At 45.1% G+C, this 12715-nt stretch overlaps 1 pseudogene; it reads left to right on the top strand.

Annotated features, from left to right (window-relative positions):
- The first annotated feature begins 11639 nt into the window (after window positions 1–11639).
- On the top strand, window positions 11640–12570 carry LOC119333556 (annotated as a pseudogene).
- The last annotated feature ends 145 nt before the right edge of the window (window positions 12571–12715 follow it).

Raw genomic sequence — 12715 nt, 5'->3', positions numbered from 1 at the left:
TCTAGAGAGAGAGAGACAAATATGACATCACGACAAGAGATTCCATTCCCTTGAGTGTGTATATGCAAGGGGGGAGGGAATAGAGGCACCAGGAGAAATTTTCTGTGTGTGTGGTGTTTGTGTTGGTATGTGTGGGTGTGAGAAGATAATGAGACGTGGGGGCAGACGGTGTGTCACCGCGTGAGGTCCTGTGGGTCGAGGTGAGGCCCTTTGTTCAGTTCCGTCCTGCGCCACATTGGTCGGCCCGTGACACATTTAGGAAGACCCATGGATGACTAGTCGTACAAGACAAAGATAGCAGAATTGTGAAGGACTCTGTGTCCACTGACAATGCCGGCTAGGATTTGTAACCCTAGGTCCTCGGACTAAGGTAACCCCTTTATCTCTGATAATACTATTCATCCAACCTAACTTTAAGGGGCATCCTACAAAATGCTCTGCTAGAATCATACTCGTCGATTAGGAAGAGAGGTGTGAGACAATGCGTGAGAGACAGGCGTAAAGATAATGTGCGTACATGAGACACGTAGGCATGTCCATGTATATAGAAAGGGTCGATGAGGATTGTGCGTGTGTATGTTTGCGAGAGGAAGAGTGCTTGTGATAAAGGTTAGTGAAAACAGTTGTAAATGGTTACGAGAGGGAGGGAGGGTTATATCTAGAGCATGTGTGCGAGAAAGACACCTTGGGAGAGAGTGTGTAAGCATGTGTGAGAGACCACCGATGGAGAGTGAAACTACACGTAAAAGACTTCTCTACACATTGATTAAAGATATAAATTGTATCCAAATATTAGGATGGGATCATGATATTTGCAATTCGCGTAAGGAGCGGTCATTGATCCATCAGATATCTAGATTCTATCAAATTTGAGCATGTCTATGTTATTATTCGACACAATTTATCCACATAGTTAGTATTCTGAACTCCAGACAATGCATCGCTTTAGCAATCGAATATAAACGTGAGTATAGTTCATGTTGTGTGTGTAAAGCACATTATACATGCGAAAGTTACACAATAGACATTATAAATAGTTACTACCTATGAACTAGCATACATTTGAATTCAACTTAAGGTGGTTTAAAAAAATTGAATTCAACATGAAGTCCATTCAATTATTTGAATTTGATATCATGGCATTTGTAAACCATACCTAAATTATGGGGGCACCAATCTTTGCTCTGATTTGTGCATAATAGCATATGTAGTGGTGTACAAAATAGATTCAAATTTAGCTCCTCCATTCCAAAATAATCGTAGTTATAGGATTTTCAAGTGTCAAAATTTTAAAAAGAAGCGGATAATTTAATGTGGTTTTCAAACATACAAGGTCAAATATAACATTGTCTATTTAGGTCAATCCTCATAGTTCAAGAGTACTCTAAACGTGAATGCTTGTGCTAAAAAATTTCAAACAAAGCGCCAAAAGAGCCTCTACTTGCCCGAAACCGCGTGAGACCAATGTTTGGTAGTACAAGGAAATTACTTTTCTAATAACTCCGACCTGTGAAACCTACCGGCCGACGTCAAGGTCTAAACCGGGGTAGGTTTGTAGCTTCATCTAGACACCACGCAACCGCATCCGAAAAACATTCATACACGATGGCCGCCTAAGCACACATGCGCGTGGCCGAAATCGCTCCCGCCCACTTTTTGGGACACCTGGGATTACCATCCTACCCCCGACCCACGGTAGGTCCGAAATTTAAGAGGGGGGCAAAGTTTGTACTTTCCCCAAATTTCAAACAAGCGCGTCCCATCTTCTGTTCAAAAAAGCCAAAAACAAGCGCGTCCCAGACCGAAACATGGTTCCCCCCCACCCATCCGATTCCCCATTCGTACTCCGTGGGCGCCAGAACTACCTCTCCACCAGTCGCGAAACCCCGGCGTCCTCCGTCCGCCACCCCATCCCACCCATCAACCGCCGCCCTCCTCCATCACGCCGGAGCCGATACCCTGACGTCGTCGTCTACCGCAACCTCAACCGCAACGCCCTCCACGGCTAGTAGTTGAAGCCGAGGCCAAGCCATCCGTACCCGAGCCAGTTCAACCACGCCGTCCTGCGCCTCACCGCTGCCGCTCCAACTTTGCCACCCTCCACCGCACGGGAGCTGTTCCTACTACGCCGTCCTTCGCCGCCTCGGATTTGCTTCCCCTCCGCCGACATACGGCCACGGCAACACAGTCAACAATTTGGCCATGGGTTCGTCCAAGCCTGTACCCTCCAGAACATCGGTTTCCCCAGTAAAAAGAAGAAAATCGGCGCGACATGTGGAGGTGACCACACCGGCAACCGAAAAAGGTACTCCTCTTCCCTTATTCGTGCAAATCTTACGTCTCTTCTTGCACGGTATTCATCCCACAGAAGACACTAGTTGACCGCTTCTTCTTGATACTAGATGTTCCTAGTAACTCGCGATGCACAAGGTTTCTCCTCATATACTATTTCACCTTATCTAGAGGTCCATCGCCCCCCCTGAATTTCAATTTCTGGCCAGTTGATTCCCAATTAACGGAAGCATTCCCCGGTGTAACAGGCACTAGTATGCCTATTACACTGGGGAAGCAGCGCCTTGGTGTTTATCTTAGGGGCGTGTGCGGCCTAGAGCTACTGGCGCCTGATCTGGAGGTCGGCCGGGATTAAAGGGATGGCCTGGGGGCGCTGCCAAGCACGGAGGTGGTGTGAGGTCGATGGGAGGGTGGGGCGGCGGAGGCAGGGTTCTGGGCCGGTGGTCGCTGGCGGTTTGAGAAAGATCGTCAACAGTGACTGGCGGGAGGTAGACGAATGCCATCTGCCCGTTCCTTATAGATCGGACGGTTCATTAAAAAAATCGACTGACCTATTTATTTCCAGTCGACTATTATCTTAGATATGACCACATGTGGTGGTGTGCTGGAGGAGTACCTGCATTTCCTGTGCTCATATATTACAAGATCATATGGAGTAGAATCTAATTTTGTTTTCCATGCAATGTTATAGAGCTATCATATGTCTCCTGTCATTTATTTTTCAGCCACCTGCTATCTTCTACTTTTACAGTGCACTAGTTCTGCACACACTTCACCCTTACTCTCACTATTGTGTTTTTATGCAAGGGTATTTCAGACTCAGCTGCCACGAGAGAAGCCAAAAAGAAAAGAGAGAAGTCGCTCCAGCTTGGTGTGCGGCTAGGCAAGACACGTTACAACGCTATAAAGGGTGCAGTGTCTGCAGATGGAGACGGTAAACGTAGCTCTGGAGTTGATGACCTCGCTCGCAATGAACCACCATCCCAGGTGTTTACTTTAACTTTGCGGTGTCATATGTGGTTGCATGTTCCATATGGTGTCTAGCTTGTATTCAAAAGGCCGAAGTCGGTAAGATAAGGAAAGATATTTTTTTACATGAACCACCATCCCGTGAGCACCAGAAGACAAATAGCTAGTCAAGGCACTGGCCGAGCCAGTGACAAGCCCAGCAAAGATAGGCATCACCTGGAAGCCAACTAAAAAGCTGCGATGGTGGCGAAGCAGCCCACCTCCCACTAGGCTCTTAGGTCCTAGATGATCATGCTCACCACTCCAGCCGGATGTCTAGCTTGTATTGCTTCCAATTTGGTTAAATTGCATCTGATTAGCTTACACTTTATACCTTTGAATATGACATGCCTTTCTGTTTTTGGTACATACTAGTACATCTGTGTATTAACCATGTTCTTACATCAAACTAATGTTCTTGTGTATCCCTCATCAATCACTTATGACGAGGCATGCAGGCAAGGGGACTACTCCTCATTTAAAGAATGCAGCGTCAGCCTCCCGACATGATTCTCAAGAAACAGAAATGCTAGATGAAGATAGTGAACGTAGCTCTGTAGTTGATTACAGCATTTCCCCTACACTAGCATCGCAGGTGCTTGCTCTAACTTGGCAGCGTGATATGTGGTTGCATGTTGCATATGGTGTCTAGATTGTAATTCTTCCAATCTGGTTAAACTGCATGTTCTAGTCTGCTTAGCTTATACATTATACATGTTAATGTGACATGCCTTCCTGTATTTAGTACATAGTACATCTGTATATTAAGCATGTCCTTACATAAAACTATTGTTTTTTTGTATCCCGCATCAATCAACATGACGAGACACCTTTAGTATATGCAGTGCGATATTAGTTGCATCTTTCATATGATTTATAGCATGCGCTGCTTCTAATTTGTTGAAATTCCATTTATGATGGGACGCTTTTAACTTGGCAGAGTCATATTGGTTGCATCTTTCATGTGGTGTCTAGCTTGCATTGCTTCTTATTTGCTGGAATGGTTTCTGCTTAGTTTACACAAACAGTTGTGAGCATGCCATGCCATCCTGTTTTTCGTACATATTCCATCCTGGTATCATGTGTTTGCCTTACATCAAAGTAGTGTTGTCAGTATCATGCATGAATGAGTTCTGAAGAGAGAACTTTATTGCTTTTTCTTGTCGGTTTTACTTGACAATTCAAAATCAATAAAGCGGAAGGAAGTTAGCAAGGCGGCGGATAAATGTGCTCCTTTCGAACAGAGGGTCTCTACAGTTTCTACTCCTCCACACCCCCAAGATGATTTCCAAGACAACACATGCATAGACACTCAACAAAGTTATGTTTATGATGAGCACGTCTCCCCTAGTGCAGCATCACCGGTGCTCCCTCTGACTTGGCACTGTTATATGTGGTTGCATGTTATGTGTGATGTCTAGCTTGTATTGCTTCTAATTTTGTTGAATTCTATCTGCTTACTTTACACATTATACTTGAATAAGACATGTGTTCCTATTTCTAGAACATACAATATCTGTCTATCACACCACGTTCTTACATCAAATTACTACTGTTGTGTAACCTTCAACAATCACTTATCATAATGCACGTTTGACTTCGGAGTGTGATATAGGTTACATCTCACATTCTTTTCTACCTTGTACTACTAATTTGTTGAAATGGCACTTATGACGAGACAGTTTTAACTTGGTAGACTGATATTCATTGCATCTTTCATATGGTGTCTAGCTTTCATTGCTTCTAATTTTTTGAAATGCCTTCTCCTTAGTTTACACATCATAAGCTGTGAATATGCAATGCTGTGAATATGCAATGGCACTAATGACGAGAGACCTCTAACATGGTAGTGTGATGTTGTTTGCATCTTGCATATGATTTATTTCTTGTACTGCTTCACATTTGTTTAAACGCCATTTATGATGAGACACTGTTAACTTGGCAGAGCGATATTTGTAGCATCTTTCATATGGTGTCTACCTTCCATCGCATTGCCTCTAATTTGGTGAAATGTCTTCTTCTTAGTTTACACATCATAGTTCTGGTTATCTCTTCCGTCTTGTTTTTCATACATATTACATCCTCCTATCATGTGGTTGTCTAACATCAAAGTTCAGTTCATCTGCATCACGCATCAATTTGTTCTGAAGAACTAAATTGTTATTTGTTTTTCTTGTCAGCTTGACTTAACATGGCACAAAGAAAATGGAAGAAACACATAATGGTAGGGAATGAGAAGCGGATGAATCCTGCAGATTCTACTGGTACTGATGGTGCAATAGAAGGTCAAAGTCCAGCGGAAAATTCTACAAACATGGCATCCCATGCTACACGAGTTGCAAAAAAAGCCAAACAGAAACAAATAGCTGCCACCAAACAAGCAGAGACAGCCCTAGTTCTTGCAACACCTACCACAGTACTACCAGCTGCACGACTTACTCGGGCGTTAACTGAGCTAGCAGCACGTTCCCAAGCTCCCTTGCCACCTGACACTACTTCCCAAGCACTCTTGACACAAGACGAGTTGGCAATATCAGATGAACCTTGTGAGCTTCAACAGCAAGAAGGTAGTTGCTGGAGTCAAGTTACAGTTGCATGCTTCTTTATATGCAGTCTCACAGTTTGATGTACACTAACACTTCCTATGTTTGTTGTTGGACTAGCACCTAGGCGCAAGAGGAAACAAACATCAGGGATAATGCTCGATAGGTTAACTAAATCTAGAGGAGGAAGAATGGAGATCCATTTTGAGGCAGGTTTAAAAAGGCCACGTGATGCTACAGAGTCAGCCAAGTTAGTATCAGAGGCAGCGGTTGCTGTTAGGTGTCATGTACATATCCTCCCAACATGGATTCAGTACATGAATGACAAAGACGAAACCCAGTTCAACACCTTCCTCAACCATTTATCTGTAAGTATGGTTATGTATGGAAACTAGTAATATCGTCTTGCTCTATCCAATACTTTCTAGGTTGCTAATAATGAGACTCCCATAATTTTCAACAGATGAGGTTCAAGTTGGATAGCCAAGATGATGCAACCAGACAAGCTTGCACCCATGTTTTCAAGTCTGCTCTGCGACAGTATCGGTATAACTTGAGGAAACCTCACTTTGAAGGCAAGGCTAATAGTGAACTTGCCCAAACATCTCCAGTGGAAAATATATCTGATGAAGACTAGAGAGGTCTCGTTAAACACTGGTCCGATCCGAAGTATCAGGTACATTATATATATGTCATCAGATCACATGTTGAAGTCCTATTTACGCATGTGCCACACAAATCTATCTTCTTGTAGGTGAACTATTCAAAGAACAAGGACAACCGTACAAAAGTGAAATTCGACAGGATCTCGTAGCTATATTGCACACTGCGAGGCTCTTGTAATTAGCTGCTATTTCACTCTTTTCGCTGTACCATATTATCAGATCTATATTGACTTGTTCCAAATGCAGAGGGAAGCCCGCAAGGACCAAAAAGTACCTGAACCAAATGCTGTGGAAATCTTCAAGGACTGTCACAGCAGCAAGAAGAAGGGCATGACTACACCAGTCAAAGCCGCTGTTGTAAGTCCTTAATCCTCATGCCTTTTAACTACTACTTACTCTGACTTGTGCCTTGAACTGCATGGTTTGCACCCAATGTCTATTACTCTTTTCAATTTTATACACAATTGTCTTAGCATATCATTGCACCTTACAAGGTTTAAAAGAGAGGAGTGATGTTCCTTTGATCTTGACCCGTAATCTAGTTCCGTGCTGGACTTGCCCACACAACGTTACAATTGCCTGTTTGTTTGTTCTCAGTTGTTTTGTGATATGAATGATGTCATACTATGCTTACCGTATTATAAACTTCGTCTCTTTATCCTTAGCCCTCAATACAATGTGAAGAAATAGATAATACATTAGCGATGGTACATGGTCATATGTTTGGAACCTGGTTTTATTATGTACTTTGCAATAAAATACAACTAATATTTTACATGGGTTCACCAGAATAAGTTCTGTATATAGACCAAAGCTATTTTTTTGGTTTTGCTTCCTCCTTAATATCTTCTGTTCTGGTTCTACTAATGTAAAACCTCAACTTTTCAGTGAGCTATGGAAAAAATGGTGGAACCGCCACCTTCTGAAGGTGGCGAGGCAACTATAACCGCAATGTCAGCTCTTGCTGCAGTGGGTCAGTACCTGTCCACTAACAGTGCCAAAAGCACGTTCCTGCGTAATACTGGGTTGGTTGTTAAGGCAATATCGTCCAAACTGCCTCATGATCAAGATATGCAAGATCAAAGCAATGTTGTATCTGCGCTCCAGACACAAGTCCATTCCCTAACAGAGACCCTTTGTGAAACAAGGAGAAACATTGCTCAATGTCGTCAAGATATGCATGGTTTTGAAACCAGACTATCAAACATTTGCTATGTTGTTCAGGAGCCTAGGGGAAATGAAGGCGAGGGTTATGGTGCTCCATCGGACAATACAGCATGAAAACGTAACAGTCAGGTCAAATGAACTGAGCTTCTGAACTTCTGGTGGTGCATTTATCTACTAGATTGTTAAGTTTTATGCCAACCTTCCTTTTGTTATATAGTTGTAATTTGTTTTGGTGCGATACAAAATTTATTCTTAACATGCAGCCACCGGCTGAAGAAAACAGCAAGCCATTTTTGTATAGTGTAGGGTGTTTCTTATATTTGCACTGGTGGCGATCTTTGATGCCGAGTGGATGTAATCTGTGCAATCGCCTTAATAGCCTAGCATTAGTTTCAGCCTTATTTATTTCCTAGTCTTCTTTTTCCCTGGTTTGCTAGTGGCCGCAACTACCATGGGCTATACGGGCCGTAGGATCCATGGGTCTCCTACGGGCCGTCGATAAATGGGCCTGTAATCGGTGGGCCTCGGGCCGTCGGATAAATGGGTCTACATGGGCCGTAATCAGGCGTAATTGGTATCGACCCAGCACGGTAACAGGCCGTTAACAGGCCGTAGGACAGCAAAGGCTTAATTCTGTCACAGGCATAACGGGTCGTTAATGGGCCAGAATATAGGACGGGCTGGAAATGGCGCAACGGGTTAACAGGCCAGAAACAGGCCGACTCTTGCCATGGGCCGAATTTGGCCCATTAGGGTAACAGGCCAGTAACGGGCCGACTCTTGCCATGGGCCGAATTTGGCCCATTAGGGTAACAGGCCAGTAACGGGCCGACTCTTGCCATGGGCCGAATTTGGCCCATTAGGGGAATAGGCCAGTAACGGGCCGGAAGTAATTGAGGGCCGACAAGGAGCCCAAGAACGTATGGGACGTCAATAAGCCAAAAGCTAACATGGACTGGAAACGGCCCATGTAGATCACGGGCCGTTAACGGGTATAAATAAAATTACTATTCATTATGGGCTAGAGTCACCGTGGGCCTGTAAAGGGCCGAAAGATACGAAGGCCTCATATGGGCCAAAAGACATCGTGGGCCATACATGGGCCGAAAGTGAAATGGGCTGGTGTTATATTCGACGGCCCACATGACGTTGTTGGGCCGATTTCCGCCTAACGGGTCGTGAGTTAACGGGCTGTAAAATGGGCTATCTGGGAAGAGACCGTTAACAGGCTTTTCATGGGCCATCCCATTAACTTTTGACCAAGTCAAACGGGCCGGCTTTGTAAGCTAAATGTGCCACTATTGGGCCGTGCCACGTGTCGACATATCATAGGCGCCTATCTGACCCACTGACGAGCTGACATGTGTTTCGTCCGGCCAATAAGAATTTTACACGTGGAAATTTCCCATTGGTCGAGGCTGTTAACGGGTTATCGGATCCAAAACCCGACCCGATAGCTTAACGGCGTTCCGTTTCGGTGGATGCCACGTGTCGGTCACCCTTGACGAAAGCACTTCTGTGACGCGCAATTTATCGTCATGGAAGTGGACACTTCCGTGATGATAATTTTGGTAATGTCATGGAACACTTCTATGACAGCACATGTATGACTATCTTGATTCTGTCATAAAATTGTCATGGATGTACATGCATGACAAAAAACGTGACCTACTGTGACAAACACGTATCATCACGGAAGTGTACTTTTTTTGTAGTGCTACTAATAGCAAGACTTCTCCCATGTCCTCAGGAACAAACGTAACTACTCACAAAGCATATTCATGTTCATAATCAGATGGGTAATAATATGCATAAAGGATCTGAACATATGATCTTCCACCAAATAAACCAACTAGCATCAACTACAAGGAGTAATCAACACTACTAGCAACCTACTAGTACCAATCCCGGACTTGGAGACAAGAATTGGATACAAGAGATGAACTAGGGTTTTGAGATGATATGGTGCTGATGAAGATGTTGATGGAGATTGCCCTCTCCCGATGAGAGGAGCGTTGGTGATGACGATGGTGATGATTTCCCCCTCCCGGAGGGAAGTGTCCCCAGCAGAACAGCTCTGCCGGAGCCCTAGATTGGTTCCGCCAAGGTTCCGCCTCGTGGCGGCGGAGTCTCGTCCCGAAAGGTTGCTTATGATTTTTTCCTCATCGAAAGACCTCATATAGTAGAAGATGGGCATCAGAGAGCCAACAGGGGGGCCACGAGGTAGGGGGGCGCGCCCAGGGGGGTAGGGCACGCCCCCCACCCTCGTGGACAGGTGGGCCCCCTCTGGTGAACTTCTTCCGCTGATATTTTTTATTATTTCCAAAAATGACTTTCGTGGAGTTTCAGGACTTTTGGAGTTGTGCAGAATAGGTCTCTAATATTTGCTCCTTTTCCAGCCCAGAATTCCAGCTGCCGGCATTCTCCCTCCTTATGTAAACCTTGTAAAATAAGAGAGAACAGGCATAAGTATTGTGACATAACGTGTAATAACAGCCCATAATGCAATAAATATCGATATAAAAGCATGATGCAAAATGGACGTATCAGTATCCACATTGATTGGAATGATCATAGATTTGTTATAATTCACCTTAAGGCTTGTTCGAGCAGCAAAGTGTAGCGGCAGGTTTCTGACTTGACATACTTGGGTTACATCAGCTGGCATCACCAATATTGTGTCATCAGCATATTGTATTACAGGAAAATCTGGGGATGAGTTGATATGCAAAGGGGCAGAGATAATGTTATTTCTCATGGCTTCATTGGCAATTGATTGTCGAAGTCAACAGCAAAGACAAATAATAACAGAGATGGAGAATCTCCTTGTCTGACCCCTCTTTTGTAGTGTATAATTTTCCCTGGGATTCCATTAAGGAGAGCACAGAAGTACCTAAGTCAAAGATATTTTGGATCCAACTAATCCACTTCTAACCAAAACCTCTAGGTCTCATGATGTTCAAATAAACTCATGATCAATTAATTCAAAGGCTTTTTCAAAATCCAATTTCAGGATGATAATTCTTGCCTTGATTGTTGGCATTGGTGCAAATATTCAAATGCCCATGCTTAGTCCTGAATAGATTTTTCCTTCAAGAAACCATATTGGTTAATATGCACCAACTTGAGAATGATCTTTTGGAGTCTATTGGCAAGAAGCTTGGTAATAATTTTGACATTGCAGTTAAGGAGAGAGATTGGCCTAAAATCATTTGGTGTCATAGGATTACCAACTCCTACATCACACTCTTCAACTACGGAGGCTATTTGTTCTGGTGTGCTGGTCCTATAGGGTCTTAGCACGACGACTTTCCGACTGTCTACTACAACAAGTTTTGACCGGCTCCGGCGAGGGAGGGGCGATGACGGCGACGTGCCTTCGACTCGCTTTAGTGCTTGTTGTCGTCGCTAGGTGGTCTACAAATATTGATGCAATTTTTACTATTTCCGATGTTCGTCATACTGCCATGATTAAAGATGAATAGACTGAAAGTTTTCTCGCAATAAATAAATAAATAATAATATGTTTGACACAAAGTTTTATAGGCATTATCACAACTATATGGTTTTTAGCAAATAAAATTCCTTAATTGTTTGCTAGACATTTTTTAGGGGTAAAGCCAACTTTATTAATCAAACACCACAGAATGTGCGATACGAGTCGGGGTATGAGGCTAGCCAAGCCATACATGATGCCCCGAAGCTAAAGAAAGAGCAAATTCTGGCTACCCATTGAATCCGAACCTGGTGCTCAATAAATTGAGTAGAGCTACGGGGTTCTATGGCTGGTTCAAGATGGTCGCATGGGGCTGATTTGCCCAATTTAGGAAGCATGTAGTAATAGGATAGGTGATGCACGCATGAGTGGCTGAGTTTTGTGTTCTAGTTGAATGATGAACAAGTTAATATGGCTGGATGCAGGGGCGGATCTACACCCCAGGCCCCCAGGGACCAGGCCCGAGGCATGGCTTTTCTTTTGAGGAAAGTATCATTTCCCCCCTGAAATCCTCTCTAATGGATCAATTCCCCCCTCAACTCTAATACCGGATCAATCAGCCCCTCAAATCTCTAAAACCGGATCAATTCCCCCCTAAAGTGGTTTTGGACATGATTTTGAGTGGTTTTGACCCAGACCGCGTACCCGCTCTGCTCTTCTTTGTTTCGTCTCGCTTCAGGTGGTGCCAGTCAGCATCGTCGAGTACGCGCTCCAGGGCTCCGCCTCCTCCCCGCGCGATGCCTCCACTGACTCATATGTGTCCTCCTCCACCTCTAGCTGCTAGGCCGGGAACGAGAAGAGGATGAACTGGAGCTCCTTCGACATCGGTGAGTACCATGTGGCGGTCGCACAGTGGTGCCGGGGCGAACGCGGCCACGCAGACCGGCGAAAGACGCCGTCGGCACCAGGGCCCAGAGCCGTCTCCGCCACAAGAGCCTACGACGCAGCTCGAAGACGACGAGATCACGTTGTTGCCATCGTCAGCAGCCCCGACACGCTGGAGATGCTCATCCAGAACGACGCCTGCGTGGCTGCCGCCTCGAACACCGTCCCCGCTCGCCGGGAGGAAGAGAATGCGGGCCTGGTGCAGCAGAGCGTGATCATGTGCGGCCGGATGAGCGCGTCGACGGTGCTGATGCAGTTTGTCTCCTATGGTGGCCAAGCGGGACGCCGGTCAGGGCGGTGCGAGGCACACAGAGCGGTTCCCGCACTGGGCAGTCGGACTTGAGCAGGAGCATGGCATCAGATGGCTTCTCGGGAAGCATCGGCGTCCGTGTAGGCATGGATTGGGAGTACTTCTGCGGCAGCCTGGTCTGAGACCATGAAGATGGCAAGCGGCGAGCATGCCGGCCATGGAGGCGAGCTGGGCGCACTGAAGATGTGAAGTGCATGGTCATAGCCGAGAGAAGTGCACGGTCTGGGTCAAAACCACTCAAAATCAAGTCCAAAAGCACTTTAGGGGGTAATTAATCCGGTTTTAGAGATTTGAGGGGCTGATTGATCCGGTATTAGAGTTGAGGGGGAAATTGATCCATCAGAGAGGA

The sequence above is a fragment of the Triticum dicoccoides genome, chromosome 7A (assembly GCF_002162155.2).
Source record: "Triticum dicoccoides isolate Atlit2015 ecotype Zavitan chromosome 7A, WEW_v2.0, whole genome shotgun sequence".
Taxonomy (NCBI): Eukaryota; Viridiplantae; Streptophyta; class Magnoliopsida; order Poales; family Poaceae; genus Triticum; species Triticum dicoccoides.
This window is presented reverse-complemented; position numbering and strand designations above follow the sequence as displayed.